Source organism: Corvus cornix, chromosome 1, assembly GCF_000738735.6.
Source record: "Corvus cornix cornix isolate S_Up_H32 chromosome 1, ASM73873v5, whole genome shotgun sequence".
Classification (NCBI taxonomy): domain Eukaryota; kingdom Metazoa; phylum Chordata; class Aves; order Passeriformes; family Corvidae; genus Corvus; species Corvus cornix.
Window position 1 is genome coordinate 5,618,190 of NC_046332.1, and position 20,465 is coordinate 5,638,654.

Consider the following 20,465-nt stretch of genomic DNA (forward strand, 5'->3'; position numbering starts at 1 on the left):
TGAATTTTTACTGATGCCTTTGAAAAAATATCTTCTCTCATCTTCCTGTCTGCCCCCTCTCAACTTTGGCATGTCAAGCTCTTGTAACTTTTCCATTCCTTTAATCATTTTTCTGTTCTTCCTCTGTACCCATTCGAACTTACATTACTTTTTTCAGAATGTGAATGGTCAGAAAAGTAGTCCAAATAGCATTTAAGTGAAGTCTTTAACAACAGTCTTTTTCTCTTCCAAAATTATCTTGCCTAAAGCATTTTCTGATGTCATTAGCTTCTTCCCCACCTGCATCACACCAACACCTCACAGCCAAATGCTGATTGACCAGTGCAAGTTGATTTTCCTCCTTTTAGCCACCTCTTTGATATAATGTCTATGGAAATAGTATGAATCCTTGTTATTGATCCCTAGTCAAACAGTGATTAGGGATTAAATAATTCCATCTCCTAAACTGTAAAATACCTTCCCTTTTTTTTTTTTTGTAAGAATGTGTTATTACCTCTTGGCACAGAATCCTGAGAGCTCCATTCATGTTGTGCAGGATTCTGCAAGGTTATATTTAAGGATAAAAACATGAATCTTGCTTGTTGATCAACTAAAACCTCCAAACTTTCCTGAGACCCATATAAAACCTAAAATGTGGCCCATGTAGGTTAATGATCTTGGTTACAACAGCAAGACAAGCCCTGACATGGGTTTGGTTGCCAAATCAACTCTTTTGGATTAAAGCCATAAATAAAAATGCAGAACTAACTAAGATAATTAAGTTGGACACAGTACTCGGACTTACAAATCTTTTATGCATTTAAAATGTGTAAAAGCCAAAACAAACACGAATTTGAATAGAATAGAAATACTGTAAAGTGAACAGGTTCTGATTTTATAAACAATTTAATCCCTGATTTTTCTTTTGAGTAAGTGCTTTCAAAAACAAAGTCAGTGTTAAAAACACCACTCCAACCTGCCATACTAGAGGATGATCTGGAAGCTTCCCTATAGCTTTGTGGTAAAATGCTGCAGACTTTGCTCTGATCTCCTGTCTATAACTAGACTATTTATCAGATAATTTTTAGTTATGGGGGAGAAGCAGGTAAATGTACAAATTGAACCATAGAACAAAATGCATTTAATTGCAAAAACTTGAAATTATTGATGGTGTATAGAGTGGATATATCGAAACCAAAAAGCCACTGTTCTATTCCTTAATAGTGACAGATTACAAAAAATTACATTCCATGACTCCCACAAGTCTACATCTGATATGCTTTCAGGGACCAAACACAAGTCACTCAGGGAATATTGAGCTGTGAGGGATGCTGAAAAGAATGTGGGATGGAGGAGGCATGAGAAGATGGAGGGAAGAGCAGATGATGTTCTTCTCTCCCTGACGAGACGCATAGAAGCCAAACAGCCCTGTTCTACACCAACGTATTTTCAATACCTACATATTTTAGAAATGCATTAGAAAAGGATTGTTACTACGTCTGATGTGTGTCTCCAAAGCACAGCTTGTCAAGGAAAGAAGAGCTTGAATATAGAAAGAAGTGTGTTCTAATCATAACCTTGTGCTCCTTCAGAAGCTTTGTGCTATCTATTCTCCTTGGTAATTCTGTAGTGAAAGGCACTAATGATACTCCAAAATCTTATCCTTTCAGTTTCTAAAGACAATGTTTGCAAAGTGTTTTGATGTCTGAAAATAGCACCAACTAAACAACATCTCTGCTGCCACTGGAGCATGTGCACTCAGATGCATTGATAATAGAAGGAGGTGGGCAGCTCTCTGTACTACACAAACACAGCCTTGTGAAGAAAAGTTTATCTGAAAATTTAAAAGTTTTACCAGAGCTTTACAAATTCAAATGCACAGAAAGCTAGAGAATAGATTGCTGCATAGAAAATTAATATCTGAAGTGCTGAAATAAAATGCTTATAGTGAACAGAAATGCTGTGCAAGAATTGTTTGGTGTCTCAAGAATTTCTTGTAGGAGTTATTGAAGGAGTAACGTGAGTAAAGACAATTTGGGCTATAACAAGGAAGCTAAGCAATCAAGAGATGAGATCCAACAAATATCAAATGTCAGAAATTTATTTAAAAGCCACAATAGTGGCAATATCATCTTGCAGTATGTCATATATTCATCTTGGTTGATGAACAACTAATTAATCTTGTAATGCTAGAAGCTAAAAAAAAAATCACCGACAGTGGCATGGGTGAGGTAACTCTACATCTGGAAGAGAATATGTGGTGAAATTAAAAGTTTTTCAGATCAGCAAGACATCTTTTATGCTCAGTGTAGTGTTCTTCTCTCATATTATGCTTCCCTGAAATGAACTTCTTGGTTTGATTTTTTTTTTTTTTTAATAATTTTATTTAGGAGGAGTAAATGTTCATAAAATCTCCATTCCACTTTGTCCTGAACCAGCTCAGTCTGTGACTGAGAACATTTTTACCGTAAGAGAGTCCCTTTACCTGACGAACTTAACACAACATTTCCAGTGACACAATTCTGAGAGGAATATGATTTTTTGTACAACTTTAATCCATCCATTTAAAAGAAGAGCTGCGGTTTCTACTTTTAATGGAAATTTAGTCCTGCAGCAGACTTAAAACTTCCAGGGAAGGGAGAAATTTCCTTAAATGTAGACACATAGAAATCTTCAGGTTTGAAAAGACCCTTGAGTCCAAGTATTAAGCCAGCACTGCCAAGTCCTCCACTAGACCATGTCCCTAAGCACCATGTCTGCGCGCCTTTTAAACCCCTCCAGGGATGGTGACTCCACCATTTCCATGGGCAGCCTATTCCAGGGCTTGACAGCCTTTTCCATTAAGAAGTTTTCCCTGATATCCAATCTAAGCCTCCCCTGGCACAACTTGATGCTGTTTCCTCTTATCCTGTCACTTGTTACCTGGGAGAAAAGACTGATCCCCACCTGGCTCCACCCTCCTTTCAGGGAACTGTAGAGAGCGATAAGGTCCCCCTGAGCCTCCTTTTCTCCAGGATAAACAACCCCAGCTTCCTCAGCTGCTCCTCAAAATCCTCATGCTCTAAACCTTCCCCCATCTCCACTGTTCCTCTTTAGACACACGTAATGTGAAGATCTTTCATCTATGAGGGTTTTTTTTTTCATTTTCTATATGTTCCATCGTCTTTCTACAGTGCAGTGCTTTACATCTGAAAGTAAAATGTCTAAAACAGATGAGAAGATTTAAATTTCATCTTTTTCTCTTTATTGGCTGCAAAGAGAGTATGGGATGGCCTGCCTGAATAGGTTTCTAAATTGCGTATGAAAATCTTGTCTCAATGGCACCAATTGATATAACTTCATAAAAAAAATAGATTTATAGAAAATATATGGTTGCTGAACTATTATATTTTGTATGAATATCTGGTTGGGCTGGAAATTGGCTGTGATAAATCCAGTGTGCTTTAAAGTGGATCAGCAATACCACTTGGCAAATCTCCTCTACTAAGCTAGGATTTTTTTTTCTACAGAGAAAGTGGGGGTGTGGCAATTCTTTTATACTTAAACATGTAGTCCAGAATCCATCTGGATGAGGAGGTGCTAGGTAGCTCATATTTTTTGCAGGTCCCTACTCTAAAACCTCCTGAAGGAGTGAAATAGCTGAGGTTCTACTTTTGGGTCAGTTCAGAGCTCTGAGTAGAGCCTACAGCCCTGTGCTCAGCAGCAGCTCCTCCCCACAATCAGGAGCCACCATAAATGAAGTTTTTTAGGGGGCCTGTAACTGTCCCAGAACTCTGTAAGTGCTGTAACTGGCTGCAATTTCCACAGTCCTGGAAAAAGATCTGTTCCCTAACAGTACATCTCTTTTGAAGGTGTATGGTAAATGACAATAGAGAGTGTAAGTTATTTAGTCAAAGTCGCAAGTGAGAACTTTGGAAACAGGATATAGACCTTTCCTGATCTGTGCACAGTACACAAAGGACTGTGCCAAATCTGAAATTACCACAACTAAACAGCTCTGCATTTATCACCTTGCAAATTTAATCTTAAAATGAGAACAAGAGAACTTAAACTCATCTTTGAGGTCTCAGAGGGTTCTTTTTTAACTCTTTGTTCCCTATTCCTTCTTTTCCCTGTTCATCTACTGAAGAGTGAAAAAAGGACCAGAACAGTAGATTTCATTTGGCTATTGATCCAATGTGCTAATGCTTCTAGCACTGCCATTAGAGCTACTGTAGTTGGAAAATAAAGCAAAAGAAATATTCTTCTTAAGTTTCTCCAGCTGGTCTACTGGGTTTTCTGACTCCACATTCTTCCTGAGTGATAGAGACTGCCTTTATTTACACAATATTAAAACAAACAAACAAAAACCCCACCCCAAAAGGCAAACCCAAGAGAATCATTTTTGGTAGCCGTAAGTGTTACAAAAGCAGTGGCTAACTCTGCCACCCCCATCCACCCCTGTGGTAAACCAAAAGTGAATGAATATTGGTTTACCCTTACAAGAATCTTGTAATTTGTGTTTCCAGCACAAAACAGTAGAAACAATGCACAGGCTAAATGGTTTTACAGCTAATAAAATAGTGACTGTCCGAACTGCTTGTGCAAATAAAAGGTTAGATCACGTTCTCACTGGGTTTCCTTAGATGTACATTCAAAATGCAATAAGAATTCTGAAGGGAGCACATAGTGCTTAAAATACCAATGCAAATTCAAAGATTCTGTTCTGCACCTGTGCTAAAATTCATGCTTTAGGCAATTCCATGAGAGAAACATAAGCTTCTGGTGTGCATCAAAATGAAAACTTTGCGCTTCTATTCACTTTAATGCATGGTACTAATGCGTTATGTGCATCTAAAAACAAAAACTGTTTTCTCTCCTCTTTGAATGTGTGAGGCCAAGAGGAGCAAAGAAAGCCCTGCCACAGGGAGAAGGAGTGTTGCCTCGTGGTTTTGTGGGGTTGGATCTGGCCCCTGTGCTTGGGGCAGTCCAGGCACCACCCCAGCAATCCCTGTGCCCTTGTTCCACCCCTCAGCATGGCATCCCAAACCACCTGCTGACATGATTTTGGCATTCTGAACCTCAGAAAAATCATGCCTTGGAGTACCATAGGGAAGGGCAAGCTTATTCCCTGAATGATCTTCTTTATCTGTGCTTCTTTTTTTTTTTTCTTTTTTTCTGCTTGTCCCTAGGCTCTTAGGGAACTGGGAATTGTGGTTAAAGCTGCTTCTTCAGGCTGATGCCTCAAATCCAGCCCAAGCTAACAATGTCTGTTTCAGTGTATGTAAAATTAGCTTTCCCCAGGTTTCAGTGGATCCTGGGATGCACCTCTAAAAATAATTGATAGTGCTGCCAGAAGTCTTGGCAGACAAGCCAAAGACTGAAGTCGTGATGTCCCCAGAGATCTTACTGAAAATCTGAGCTTAATCATACCCAAGGGGCAATGGGAGATAATTATGGAGTTCAGGTGCTTTAGCCTATATACTTGTTTTGGAAGAAAAATAAAAAGCAGCTCACACAGACATATTCCCAGACATATTCACCAGGTACATGTCCTGTTCACAAAAACTTCTAACAAAATTTCTAAAGTCTTAGAAATTTCTAAATTTTTAAAACAGTATAGCTTGCTGCTCAGATATGAACTACCTGTGTAGTGCCTCACTGGAGCACTGATGAGAACACTACCACAGTATTTTACTGATTACTTCTGGCTTTACAGAAAAGCTAGCACTTCCTTTAGTTTTAAACCATAAAGATGTGTCCAGCTCTGCAGGCTGTGATTTCTGCCCCATCACTCCAGCCACTCTGGAGTAACCTCTTGTTAACGTAATTGTACATTTCTCAGAGGATACTGTAAAAGGGTGGAAGAAAACAGCAGAAAGATATAGAGTCTAGATAAATATGAAAATAACACTGAATCAAAACAGCACCACCTCAATGCCCCTTCCTTAATGGTTTAGTTATTAACCATATATCTGAGAGCTAGCCGCACAGATGGCACTAATTCCCCACCAATGCATAGTGCAGGATAAATATCATGTTAAAATAATGTATTACTGTAAATAACACACAAGTTTTCCCACAAAGTTCGCTCACTTTGTATGAAATTGATGTATTAATTTATTAATATTTAACGCTTTTACTCTGTGAGCTCCAGTAATAGTTTTCTGTAGGCAGTTTGTCTTTTATTTACAGGCACATATAATTGTAGTCGACAGCAGGAACACGAAAATATTTGCAGATAAATTTTACTCAAAAAAAAAAAATCTCAGCAATTTAAAACTATTTGAGGGTGCTGAGGAATATATTTTCACTGTTAACTAAAGAGCAGTTAAACCTTTTTCAAACTGTCCCATCTGGCACAGATGTAAATAACAATCTGTCTGTTTTAAACAGTCCTCTGTTGGCTGTGTTAGCAAATGTTAGGATTATTTGCTATTAACTGACAATTTCACCTTCGAGCAGATTTATAAAGTTCTGCAGTGCTGACACTAGTACATATATCATTTCTTGCAGATCAGTATAATGCTGAAAGAATCTTTGTGCAAACATACTTCAAGCTCTTCATCTTAATGTCTGAAGATGTTGATACGGATGGAGTTAGAGAGATTTATCATCATCTTTACTTTGATCCCCTTTCCTCCAAAAAAAGCAATAAGCTAAAAAATTCATGCATCTGGAGAAGTAAGGAAGACAGTTTCATCTGCCACTGAAAGCAATCACTTAGGCTTAAGGGACTGGCTGACTTCTGGATGTGAGTGGGTACAACATAAATGTCTCACAGATATTATGAGTGACACAGTGGTCTTTCATCAGAGCAGAATTTATGGGTGTTTCCTAGCTGCTAGATGAGTGGTGTGTAATGGGATTCCATAAATTACTGTGAAAAGCAGATAGCAGTACAATAAAAGTAAATAGTGATTGCAGGAACCAGTGTATGCTACCCTGTATGAACAAAGGAAAAAAATGGCGAGATCAGCTCACTCCTGCTCATGAGGGCTTGAATATTGACCTCACACTGGCGGGGATTCCTGACCAGTGTTCCAAATGAAAATCAAGATCTGGCCCGCTGGGTTGGATATAAGACAAATATTTTGTGGTAAAGTGTGTTTTATGAAACACATTTTTCATTCTTTAAGCAGCAGCTATCAGTTTGCTGCTTCCAATTTGAAATAACTGCTTATTGTATCAGATAAAGAACACTCTACCTGTGCTCAGGCCTTGCTGTTACCTCTGCACAATGCATATAAAACTTTCCAACTTTCTAAGGCCAAAGGTGGATGAAAACAAAACTGAGATGTTTAAGTGCTAAAATGTATACTGTTTCTTAAAGAAGAAAGCTGAACCAATTGTCTAATTATCTCTTTCCAAGTCCTGAAAACTTATTTGTCCTAGAACATTTTTCCACAGGTTTGGGTGAAGAGAAGGTGCTACAAGTGTTCAGCAAAGGGCAGAGTAAAATGAATGCGAAAGCAGCACTCGGTCCCAGGTATTCCAAAAGCTGCTCTGAGACTTTATCTAACATATCCCACTTCGATGTGAAATTACCGCCTACTCAGTATGTTATTTATGTGTATTCAAAGGCACAGCTACTTGCTTGCCTTTCAAACTGATGTTTTAACCATTTTCTTTGGTGTGCAAGCCCAGCAGAGGATATATGCTGACAGTAAACCAGGTTCAACGTTTTCTTGTATGTCATTGGCATTGTTTGTTGAGTTGTGGTCTGTGCTGGCTGTGCAAAAAATACTGGCAGGAAAGAGTGCTCAAGTGTCAGTGAACCAGCTGGGCCAGAGAATTCTTCATTAAAGGTAATTATGCATGAGAAGGACGCTGCTTGATTGTCAGCTTGAGTTGGTAGCACTGACAGATTGGGGAAACCAAACCAAATTTAACTCGCAGATAATGTATGCTTTACATGGGAATAACTGACAGACAACAACTTATAAAGTTCCTGCCTGCTGCTTTTATGGCCACTTTGCAGGCAGAACTATCGTTTAAATGGAAGTAGAAAGCACTACCACCCTGTTTGGAAGATTTTGTTTCGATCAAGTTAAATCTGTTTAGAACGGCACAGTCGGGTACAGAACACCTTCAAATGCAATGTGAAAAACCTGTTGATAAGCAGCCTGTCCCTTCTGTGAAACACAATTGCAGAAAAAAAGCCAGCTTTAATGGAAAGGTCTGTGAAATTTAATGGCTGTGAGGTAGCCAGATTTAAGATAGAGTGGTTTGCTTGTTTGTTTGTTTGCTTTATTTTAAAGCAGTTAAATCTAAGAATTTTCTTCTTAAAGTTGAATCATTTGAAAGAACTGGTTTTGCATAAGCAGGAGGCACTTCATATGAGGATTGCAAAACCAAACAGAACACTCTTACCCAAAATCCAGTTCCTGAACTCTCCTCCATGTGGGATGTAAGGGTAACAATGTCCCAGCATCCTTCCAGTCCCCTTCATGCTTCAGGGTGAGAAGGGGAGCAGATTCTCTGGATCTTCCCACAACCCCCAGTTCTCTTGTTTAACTTTGGTTTGTAGCAGTGTTTCAAATACCTCAAACTGATGTTCTGAGGATGAGAAAAAAGATGCTAGTAAATTTCATTTCCAGCTTTGAAAAAAATTCTGTGGTCCAATTGAATTGCATAACTGCATATCAATTGTTATAAAGGCAAAAAAACCATTAAGAAGATTCAATAGAAAATGGAATTGGTTTTAGGGATAACTAAATGCAAGTTAGCTATGAAATGTCTTTGTTCAGTGGGTTTGAAGAACAATTGAAGTGTGTATTTATTCAACAGATTATTTTAAGCTTTCAGAAATGACAAACATTAGAGATGACTGAAAGGAGAAACTACAGAATTGAAATTTATGGTGTATATATATATTTGCAATTATTACTTAATAAGATGCATTCAGAAGTAGTAAAGATGTAATATGCACTGAAAATGGTAGACATGGAAGAAAATTGCATCAAGAAAATGAATTAAATTGGATTTCAAGCCATCCATTACACAGTGGAAATGAACTTAGAAGAAGAATATATGGCTTGACATGCAAAATAATTATTTTAAATGGGTATATGCATTAAAAGGTTGTGTCAACATGTAGATATAAGTCCAGTGACCTTGCCTGGTAGGGCATGGGGAATTTTGCCATCAGACTGCTGCAGGCTAATTGGCACTGCCCTCCTATTTTCCAAAAATAGAATAGCCAACTTTATTCTTCATTTGCAGAACCCTTTTTGTCTTGGACTATTGCAAAGCTTTTAAATAAGAACCCTTAAATTGCATTTGTGAAATGAGTCAGATATTTTAACTGGGTGTGTTGAAGCAAATAAAAAGGGACTTATCAGAGTGATGTGCCAGTGTCAGAGAGAGCTGGCTGAAGAGTTCACAAACAAAACACACTCAAGTTTGGTTAAACCCTTAGAGGGAATATTCTATGTATTTGAAACTTGAAAAGCATAACAGTAATTATCTGAAGAGACTCGTGCCTTGCATTCTATTCTCATATTTCAACACTGTCAACAGTTTGGTTTAGTTTTGACAAACTGCACAAGCTCTGTTAAAAAGTAATTGATTGAGGGAAAATAGTTGGTTGCTTTTCCCTAAGTGTGCCTCTCATGTAGGCAGAATTGGTCAGTTCCATGAGTGGAGGGTGAGCCATGTAGGGATTTCAGCCCCTGTGACAGCAGGCAGGGCTTGACTTTTCCATTTCCTCCCTCCTCTCCAAGAACAGCTGGCAGTCTGTGCCATGTCAGCACGTTCAAGAGAAACCTTTGCCTTCTGAGAGAATAGAAAGAACAGACCCATTTGCTGCTGGACTAGGAATGGTCTCTCTTTCACCCACCTCAGGCAAATTCATCTCTAAATTAATTTTCCAAACCCATCAGTTTCCATTTCTAAATATTTCTATGCCAATTCCCCTCAGAAGATTGTTCCCCAAACCCAACCTCATTGCACTGAAGGTTGGATATGTTTTTCTAACTTCATGTTTTGTTTGCTCTCATGTCATCATTACCCTTTAGCTAAAATATTATTTTCCCTTTTCTGGTTTTTACTTCAACTGCATGTTTGTTGACAGAATCCTTATCCTCACCTCAGCTGCTACTTTGGCAAACTCAGTCTTTCAGCAACCTCTTTGCAATAGTAAGGTCACTTAAGAATGGATTGACCCAGAAGAATTATTGGAAGTAGTTGCTCTACCTGCTATTTTGCATCCTGTTCTTTCAGAATTCTGCTGTGCTGATTATTTAGTATCAGAAGACCAAATAAGCTCCTTAGCAATTTTCCTAACCTGATTTCCCTTAGCTATTCTGCCTTTTGTTCCATGTTCAACTTCATCTCCTCTGACTGAAATGAGGCACAAAGTATTAACTTAGTTTTTGGGCTGTACCTGGATTATATTTAATCTCTGTCCTGTCCTTCCTGCATAGTAACTCCATTCCCCCCCCCCGTTTACTTTAATATCCTTTGCCAAGTCTAATTTTCACTGTGAGTCTGCATTTGTTAATTTCTAAGACTCAGCTTAATTTGCTGCTCGGTACTTGTTGGTTCTTCATACCCAACATCTGTTTTCGTTGCCACTGTTCATCCTACTGGGCAAGCCTATTTACACATTTAAGAGAGCAATTAAGGATTCAAACGATGAAAACACATTTCCTAAATACGGTGCTGCGCTGTGCTTCACAGCTTCCAGGTCAGGTTACTCTAGCAGCTTGTTTTTGTTGTCCTAAAGGAAACTCTCATTAGACAGATGGAACATTCTCTCTGCTTACTTAGCATTTCTTGCTATGTACTTGTTTCTGTTTATATGTGGCTTTCAAGCTGTATTCTGTGTGAAATACCCATTCGTGTTCTATAAAGATTTATGTGGCTTTATGTAACTTCTATGTTGACTCCTAAATGGTGATGAAATGAAACTTTCCTATTTACTCCATGGGTGACATTTATGGACTGAGCAAAAATGAATGAGAAGTGCTTGGGTAATTCAGAAGAGAAACACAACAGTAGTATTGGTTTCCTCATGGTAGACATAATTTTTGATATGGTGTTGTAAAACGAACACTAACCAGAATTTTAGCAGTAAATAAACTTTTATAACAAGGACAGTAAATTAAGTTTAGATTTATTTCTGCTAATGCAGAAGCTTTCAAATCTGTTTTGTACCTGTGTTTTGCTAATTTCATTCCTCATATTCTCTACCTGCTCCCACACATCTAATAACTCCTTATTTAATGTTGCCTTTTGTTGTCTCCCATAATGTTTCTCTTTCATTTCCTTGAATTGCCTCTTTTTTTCCTACTGCAGTTTGTTTTCAACTCCTACTTTCAAAGTAATTTCTTGCTTCAACTGACCGCCTTCATAAAACTAAGCAGTTTTGCCTTGAATATTTTGTAGCAGGCAAGTTGGAGCACTGTAAGGTCTCTTGCCACCTCGGTGTGAGGGGAGGGGAAGCTGTCCTTTGCAGCATCTGTTGCCTAGCAATGTTTCTCAGGTGCCTTTAGCCGTGCTGCATTGTGATCAAAGCTGAAAAGGCAGTGTAAGGGAAAGTGAAAATGGGCTTGAAAAACACCGCAATCAAAGCACAGCACTTGGTGCGACACTCATGATTTTGACATGACCATGGGGAGACCCCAGCCGTACATGTCATTATGGGCAGAAGGCTTCACTCCATTTCCCAAGTGCACGGCACTCCTTGAAAGAGAGAAAGCAGTGTCGCCATCCAGCAGCTCTCTGCTGCACCGTGGGGCACGACTCTGCCTGTTCAAGAGTCAAACTGACACGGCTCAGCCTGCATTTCTGCTTTTTTTCACATCACCTGGGACATTTCGCTCACCATCAGGTGGCATTCGTGCCGGAGCCCCGGGAGGCACCATGTTTCCTATAGGATGCACCGGTACAGGTGGATTAGAGCACCCTGAGAAGCTCTACTGCTTTTCATGCAGGCATTGTTCAAAGACCCAGGCGTGGCTTTGCACGTACCAGACCATCACTGTGGCACATCTGATCTATTTCATGACATACCAACTCATCGACTCCAGCCCTCCACTAAAGGTGGGAACGTTCCCTGTACCTTGACACTGACCATGTTGTTTCAAGGCTTAAAAAAGGCATAAAATAAGTCTTGTGTAAGAAGGATTTGTTAATATGGATGATGCCCAGGTTCCTGACACGTCAGGCTAAGTTTTGTCTGTGACATGATACTAATAGCAGCACTGTACAAAATTAGGTGGAGTAGCTAGAACCCTTCATGACGTTACAGGGAAAACGAAATTAATCTTTCTTGCAAAACCAATCCTCTCTCAGTGACACGATCAGGATGTGAATATCTAGATTAAGACAGTATGGCCCCAGTCTAACATAGCATTTTCCAAAACTGTGTTTGTAGTTTGGGTACTTGGGTTATTTTATTGTGACTGAGAACTAATTTAGGCATTCATACAAGTGTTTTATCTGTGAAGTGATCCCTGAATAGAAACATAAGCATGTACTCTGTTGTTAAAAATTTGCACTCTCTGTGTGGTACATAAAAGTCCAGGGATAAACATAAGTAAATCATCCTAAAGAAAAACTTCTCAGAAATCCAGAAAAGTTAGGGTACAGTACCCAAAAAAAGATCTCTTGGTAATCTCTTGGTAATCTCTTGTTCTTCTTTAAGGTTCACAAAATAAAGGGTTTCATTGTTGTGTCTTCCAAGAGCGTGAGGGAAATGTGGTAGAAAGATGATTTTAAAACTTTCAGCACTGCTAGAGAGTTAAGCTGATAAGAACCTTCCCTAATTTATCAGCTGCCAAGAAAGACTCTTCAGTGTGGTTTTGGAACTTCACGATGACATTTCATATACCATGCTTTTGGCATGTGAACAAAATCCATACCCTGCTGCTTCTCCCTTTCCTGATACTTCCTCAATTAGAAGATCTTAGTTATTTGTCACAATTTTATGTATTATATTTCATACAAAGAAAATGAGACTTTCAGTGAAAGGGGTAATTAGTAGCATATTCACCCAACCCCATGGTTCCCTTCTTTTCAGACTTCAGCCATTCCAGAGCGCATGTGAGTTTCAAGTTTAAACTGACCATTTTTAAATAAGATAATCTTTTAATAAGAAAAAGATAGTCTGAGGTTTTGTTGACTGGAGAAGCTTTAATTGAAAGGCTTGATTTGCAGCAGCCTGTTCCTTAACTTTCTGAGCTTGAAAGAGTGGTTTTTCTGTCTGTGTTTTGTGTCTGGTTTGAAATTTTCTCAGAAAAGTGTTTCTATACTTCTTCACAAGAAAGCAAGGGAATGAGCCTTCAGAAGTAACAGATGTAGGACTTTTAGTCTGAAGCTATATTCCTTTGCAAGGCTGGAGGGGGAAAAGGAGATGAAAATGAGATGGTAACTGTGAAACTTTAGTTGGACTGATAGTCCCACTGAACCTTATTCTGGTTTTGGACTTTTTGAGGTTCCACAAAATATGCCTTATAAATCAGTAAATGAATGAAGGCTTTTCCTCCTCATTAAACTCTGGAAGGGAAAACATTCATCTCTCTGCTTTTGAAGGCTTGCCTGCAATGCAAGTTATGAGAAATTATGGTTTTATTTGAAAATTTTTGCACAGCAACTAATAGCCAAGATTTGTCATTCGTCACTACCCTTTTAAATCTGCGCTGCAGTGTGTCTTTGACACCATAGCACCCTAAAAAAAGTTAGTCTGATGGTTGGCTAGTCTCTCATATTGAAGGGCTGGGGGAAATTTATTGTGGGCATTTTACCTCCTCAAAGGGTGGTTAGAAATCATATAGGAAGCTCTGGGAATGCTGGGAATGGAGACCAACATAGGCTCAAAAGTCTTCTATATCATTCGTGTGTCTTGTGCAAACCCTGCCCATTCTCCAGCTGTTGTCAGCAGCAGGGAAGGAAGGTGGTGCCCTGAGATCCCTGTGGGGGTACTGCTGTCTGGGTGTGACATGGCACAGACAGCTGGCCACTACAGTCAGTGGCTTTGTCAGTCTGGACAAAGGAGGATAAAGTCTAAGGGGCAATTTTTGTGAGCTCTGCCTGCACCAAATGGACTTCCAATAGCTCCGTTTCTGGGCTCAGGAAATCAGTATTCATTTTTAGGAATGGATGTGATATAGGATGAGGGTATGAGTGTGAATACCCCTGGCCACAATTTAGGCCCTTTTTGCAACCCACTTTCCCTGGAGCTGGAGCCCTGCTCCCTGGCACAGGGTGGCTGGGCAGGACCAGGCAGCCTGCTGCTCTCCTGGGAGACATATTCTATCCTCTGCTCATTGCCTGCTTTGTAGTGCCTTTTGCTGGCTGGGCAAAATAAAATTTCAGCTGTGCCCTCGGTGGCTGCAGAGGAATGGGATTTTGGAAGAGTGGAAGAACAAAGGTGGTGCTTGCTGCAGAGCCAGAGGTAACAGAGCAAGGCTTGTTCACTGAGTTTTGCATGAGGGCTGTGGCAGCAAGAGACAACATTTTCTGTGAGTGAAAGGTATGTTCAGAGACACTTTACACAGCTGGTGATTCTGCCTCTAGTGCCCCTCTGGGCAGTTGTGAAGCCTAGTTGATCATAAATGCCTTGTCTTCCTAATTTTCATCTACAAGCTCCACTGAATCTGTGTTACCCTGCCTGAATGCTTGTCCAGTGTTTCTGCAGAAGGGCAGGACATTACTTTTACAGCCCAGGTGATTTTATGGAAGGGATTGAACTCAGGTCAACAACAACTCATCCATAAGCAGTGACAGCTTTAGGGAAGAGAAACATAAACCCTATCAAAGATGGCAGTATTTTCCAATTCTCTTTCTGCACCATCTCTAAAAGCAATTTTTCCGTATCCTTACCTCTTAAAATTATCTTCCCCCCCCCCCCCCCCCCCCCAATTTTATTTTATCATCTCCTCTTTCTACAAGACCTTCCCTCACTTTTTTCCTCCTCCTTTTCTGGTCCCTGCCCAGATTTCATGTTCTTTTGTGTTCTGCCACTCCTTTTCCAGTTCCTGGCCCAGAAATCTGTCAGGTGTGCTGGGATGTTGCTGGGGCAGATCTAAAGCAGTAGTAGAGTAGGGGAAGGAGTTAAAACTGGAGACTGGGAAGCTTTGAAACAGAACACAATAGTTATTGTGCTAATTTTCATCTCCATAGCAACACTAATGCAATGTTTTTCCCTCACTCCTGGAATTCCCCTCCCATGGTCTCCCTCTGGGCTCAGCCTGGAGACCAGCATTGGTTCAGGGACTGGGCGGGTGCCTCTATGGTTTTGAATTATCAGAAAATGAATGAGAGTTGAAGAAATAGGTAGTAACCTCCTGGTGCAACTCTGTAGGATGCCCCTGAAGTGTGGGACAGATCTGATCAGGAGGTTTGTCACCAAGGAACAGAAAGGGTCTTGTTGAGATGGCGATGACAGCTGGTGAAGTAGGCAGCGATTATTCTGTGGGGAACTCCTCACAGAGGTTCTGTGAGGATGAGAGGTCAATGTCACTTTTATAGGGGACCCCTCAGACACTATTGACTTTGAATGTATTATCCTCTAAATTTAGGTTTAGGTCATCTGAAGGTCTGAGCAAATAGCATAGCAAAAAATAGACATTTTGCGTTATTGTTTCTGAATTCAAATCATTAATAGTGCGAGACTGTGATTAATGCAAACTGAGTATCTTAAAATCTGTAGGCATCTTTACATATCTTACTTTGGGTAATGTATCTTGTAGAAGTTAAAGGTGGCTGAAGGCTCACAGCATCATACAAACTCTAAAGCAAACTACAATCTCAATTGCATTCTCTCCTATACCTGACATCTTGTTAACCATGCTTTCATTATAAGCAGCTTTGGGTATTTTTTTTTTTTTTAACCCTTGTGGTACCATCATACTGAGCAAGAAAAATCTGGGAGGGAGGAGACTTTTTGATACTCCACAAACGCAAGTGTCCCAAGGGGTATATTTCACTGCTGAACACTGCTGTGGCATTTGGAGAATGCCAGAGGGCAAACTTTGAAGAGGCATAAGAAGCACCAAGAGGGAGAAGAAAATGTTAGAAAGTGCTGTTGTGACAGATGGTGAGATGGTAGGCTGTTCTCAGATGGAAACATGTTGAAGAGTTTTGCTTCCTCAGTCTGGACAGCTTCTTGAGAACAGGCTGGGGGCAAAAACATCCAGAAAGCCTCAGAACAGCTTTAATCTGTGAACTGTAACTGCTGGTGGAAAGGAATCAGTGAGCAGCTCTCAGTAGCTGTAGTGGTTAACCATGTTCTGGTAGCAGTGCTGGATGTCCAGGAAGATCCATCAGGAGTCCTGGCTGGAAAATTCATTGTGCCTTGGCTGAGAAACATTAGTGCTGTCTGCAAAACATGGGAATACAATGCTGATCTTCCAGTGCTGTCTGGAGCCAAACCAGCATCTACTTTTTTGTCAAAGGACCTTGACTTCTCTTGCAGTGGTGGAGCATCCAGGTGTTCCCTTCTCAGCTCCTGGCAGTGCTGGATGTTACCATCAGCTCTGGCACTGTTTTGGCAGCTAGGACTGAGCACTGAGTTGTTCCTTTTGAGGTGGTCTTTACTAGGATTCCTCAGGTTTGGACTAAGATGAGATCTCTAGGAAGGTGTGTAGTTCTGCAGCTGGAATGCTGCGGTGTTTAAAGTGGGAATGTCACACAGACTCCTCATGGAAACAGGGAGCTTGCAGGTAAACTGAGGGCTCAGTGAAGGAAAGCTGCAGGGAAGTTGACTCAAAACACAGAATTTGCTGTTCTTGTCAGCTGACTCTGAAGATAAAGTGATGTCATTTTCAAGCAAGTGTTCCATTTCACCAAAAGTTTATACTTACTGCTCTTACATACCCTTCTTAGCCTGCACATGTGAGGCATTTCTATTAAAAAAAAAATATTTAAAAAGGAATAAACCTAGGCATCTTTTACTTCCTCCACTACCTTCTGCCCATCCCTTCTCCCATCTTTAAATCCCATAGCCTTAATACCCAAATTAGAGACCTTCCTCTCCCCACATATTCAGAGCCTAGAGCGTACATGTAGTTTGCAGAGCACTGAGTGGGCTTAATGTACCATCAGGCTAGAACGTGTTAGGAGCTAATTCTGGGATGCATGAGTACAGGAATTGTCATGGGAACACAGCCTATAATCAAGAAGGATAAAAATTCCAGTAGGAAACCAGGCTATGGGAGACTTCCATCATGTTGCTCAAAACAACCTTAAAGAGAGAATGATTTTGCAATTATTTCAAAGGAGACACCATGCCGTGGAAACCCCTGACAAAGCAAATTGCCAGTAATTAATAGAAGAAGGAACTTTAAAACACTAATTTCTTCTAGTTATCAAAAAACATAAACCTGTCCTTCTTCTAGACCCACTAATGAGAAAAATATATAATTTAAGGAGTCAGTTTCCCTCTGACTGAAACTCAGCTTGTAAACATTGTGTAAAAATCTATTTTCTCACTTTCTTTTAACTGACAAAAGGGAAGGTTTGAATTAGCCTACCACATAGATGCTTCCTTTTAATCCAGTTTCCTTGGGAAATAAGAGTTACAAGATTGTGCCATTGTCAGTCCCCATGAGCTCCTTTTGAACTCATTGTCCAGTTTCAACTAAACTTGCAGAGAGATCAAAAATCCCTTTGCCGTTGATAAAAACAAGTAGATACAAGGCAAGCCCCTGTTAATGGAAAGGCCACAGCATGTGTTCAACATCTTATTAGACATTAGAGAATCTGTGTGAGGGAACAGAAAGACTGAAAACTTTTGTAAGAACAAAAACTACAGTAAGGAAGCTTCCAAAGTGTCACTGCTCAGATAACTTTTTGGGAATTGCTGTACTAAGCTCTGTGATATGAGTACTTACAATTATTTTCTAATTCCAACCTGTGCAGGGCCTCCTGATAATTAAAGTGTCAATGTTTCAGTGATGCAAACCACATTGAAAATCAATGTTCAGTTGACATTGCTGCTTGCAGGGAAGAAGAAAGGTCTTGTGAAGGTCTGCAGAACCAGCTGTGAAAGCCTTCTGTCAGCTTGGTGGGAGGGGAGAGCTGTAAGACCAAACCACCACTTGTGAATCCTCATCCTTTAAACTCATGGCTGGCTATAGATAAAATCAGGGGCACGTCTCTTATGAGGAGGCCTCCAGAACTGTATGTCCTGCCTAAAACTTATTTGCAGGTATTTTGCCTGTTCCCATACCAAGAGAACAGACTGAGTAACCCTGACTTGAAGCTGCAGGGAAGCTCCTCACAGGAAGATCTGTCGGTGTGAGCAATGGTCCATCCTCACAGAGATCAAGTAACTTTTACTGTTCAATGTGTTTTTTATTCCCGGTTCTTTGTCAGTCAGGTGAATGCTCCTCACCTTGCTTTATGAGTCAGGACAGTGAGACACAGGGAGACTAAATGGTGACACCAAGATGATGCATTTTGGCAGAGGATTAAGTTAAACCCAAACCCTCTGAGCTGCAGGTCGGCAGTGACTCTGAGAGCTGTGGGAAGGGGCAGCCTCGGGCTCTCCACAGGGTGGAAAGCTCTTCCATGTGCTCTCTGCCCTTCTTCCCTTCTCAAACCAGCTCTCTGATTCCTGCTTGCACTTTTCTGACTCTGCTTTGGCCTATCAGGTTTCCCAGAACTGACCATTATGCCATCACTTTTGAAGTGACTTTTGAGTATAACCCAGGGCAAGACTTGGTATTACAAACCTGCTTACAAAATGGCTTGCTGCCTTCCCTTACCAGCTTTCATAAACTATGTCCAAAATACTCCAAAGTAGTTGCTAATAGCCTAGATTGATTCTGACTGTATAAAAGACAAGTAATTTCAAATTATGAAAATTAACTGCTTACATAATTTGATTTATTCTGTTACAGTCTCTGTGAGGATTTAATCATGGTGTCTTATCCCCAGCTCTGCTGCTGCTGAACTGGCAATATATCAAAAGTGTGATTCAGAAAGGTCTAGCAAGAATGCTGGGGTGGTATGAGGGAAAAACAGGTAGATGACATAACAGAATTTAAGTTTCAGTCTCTGGCTTGTAATTATGCCATCTTTTTCTAACTGTCTGTGTTTATCCTATTGCATTTAGATTTAGCAGCCTCTTTAGGATCATGTTTAATATGTATATTAATATGTATATTTGCAATCTAATTACAACTTTTACCAGAATGCCTAGCTCAGACTTGCTGAACTTTGCAATCCATGAATGATTCCTCTGCCTCAGAAATGACTTTTCTGTATCCCCAATCCAGACAAGCAGGCACTATCCCAGAGTCCAGGCCAGCTCCTTCCTTCCTTGTGAAGGAAGATTCACCTTGCAGATGCTGGCATGCAGCACGTTCTCCAGGGCAAGGTGGGCTCCATGCCCGTCATTTAGGGGAACCAGGCAGGTGAGGGAACTCCAGAACCAGCCTGTGTGAGGCTGGAGGTAGCAGCAGCTTTTGTACCTCCCCTAGCTTGGTTTCCTCAGCACAGTGCCAGGAGGAGAGGCCTCTCAGCCAGTGTGATCCAAACTTGTTCTCCAAAACAAGCCCCCTGCCTTTGTAAGTCCCTGACAAGGAGCATAAAGGGATGGTGGTGGCATGTGCCTGTGTCTGAGAGGCAGCAAGTTAACAGTAGGAAAACCTGTCTAAATAAGGATTTACTTTTGTAATCAGACACAGAGCCCCATGGCACAGTCTGTGGTACAGCCTCCTCCTCATCACTGAGAATCTAAACCTGAAAAACAGAGGCTGCACTAGGAATACTTATATCTTCACAATTTGTTTGTTAAGGTATTACCTTTGCTCTGATAGGACTCTTCTACCTCCCTCTGGCCTGGGCAATCACTCAGATAAAATGGGGTGAAAAACAGACAAGCACTTGCACACAGAAAACATTGGGACTTAGCAAGGGGCACTTAGAAGTAACTTGGAACCTAAATTTGCAAACCAACCTAAGGGATATGAGTAGCTAGCTGGATAACCTTCCAGAAGGCAGAAACATCTTTTGAATTGCCTCTTTAGTCCCTTTAAAGCATTATCATCACTTTGATCTAAATTGAATTGACTCCAAGCCAGTTTATTGCAATGTATGAGCTGCTCCCCTGTCGATCCCTGAGATGAAGCTCTTGCCTAAGAGCTCGGAGTGACACAGTTCACCCTCAAAGGCACCAAAAGAGAGGTGAGAAGAGATTCTTGTAGTTCCCTCCACTACAGAGACAGAAGAAAAACTGATTTTGACTTTTAGGATAGGTTTTAGAGGCATATGATGATGCAAAGAAAGGTATTGTTCTCCCCTTCTTTTCCCCTCTCTACTCTCAACCAGAACTACCTTCTCTCCCCTGGCTGGGACATAGCTGAGCCTGAGGAGAACAGTTCTGCCCACAAGGCCCTCTCCACCCCTCCAGGATATTTCCTTGTTGCAATTCAGCTGTTTCTGAGCTGGCAGCAATTGCAGGAAGGAAGAGAAGAGTTTAAAGAAGGAAGACAGGGTGACAAAGTCTTCTTTACTGAAAGAAGGAACAGTACTCCTTGATCATTGATTCCTAC

At 40.5% G+C, this 20,465-nt stretch overlaps 1 protein-coding gene across 2 annotated transcripts in view; it reads right to left on the reverse strand.

The window, feature by feature from the left end:
- Positions 1-20,465, reverse strand: part of HTR1F (5-hydroxytryptamine receptor 1F) — a 105,359-nt gene that overhangs the window by 72,932 nt on the left and 11,962 nt on the right. The window contains exon 2 of one of the 2 annotated variants that reach the window (XM_010399497.4): positions 8,332-8,517. The exons of the other annotated variant lie outside the window; for it this stretch is intronic. The gene's annotated coding sequence lies outside the window, so the exon portion shown is untranslated. The remainder of the gene's footprint in view (positions 1-8,331; positions 8,518-20,465) is intronic. 2 annotated transcript variants of the gene reach the window in all.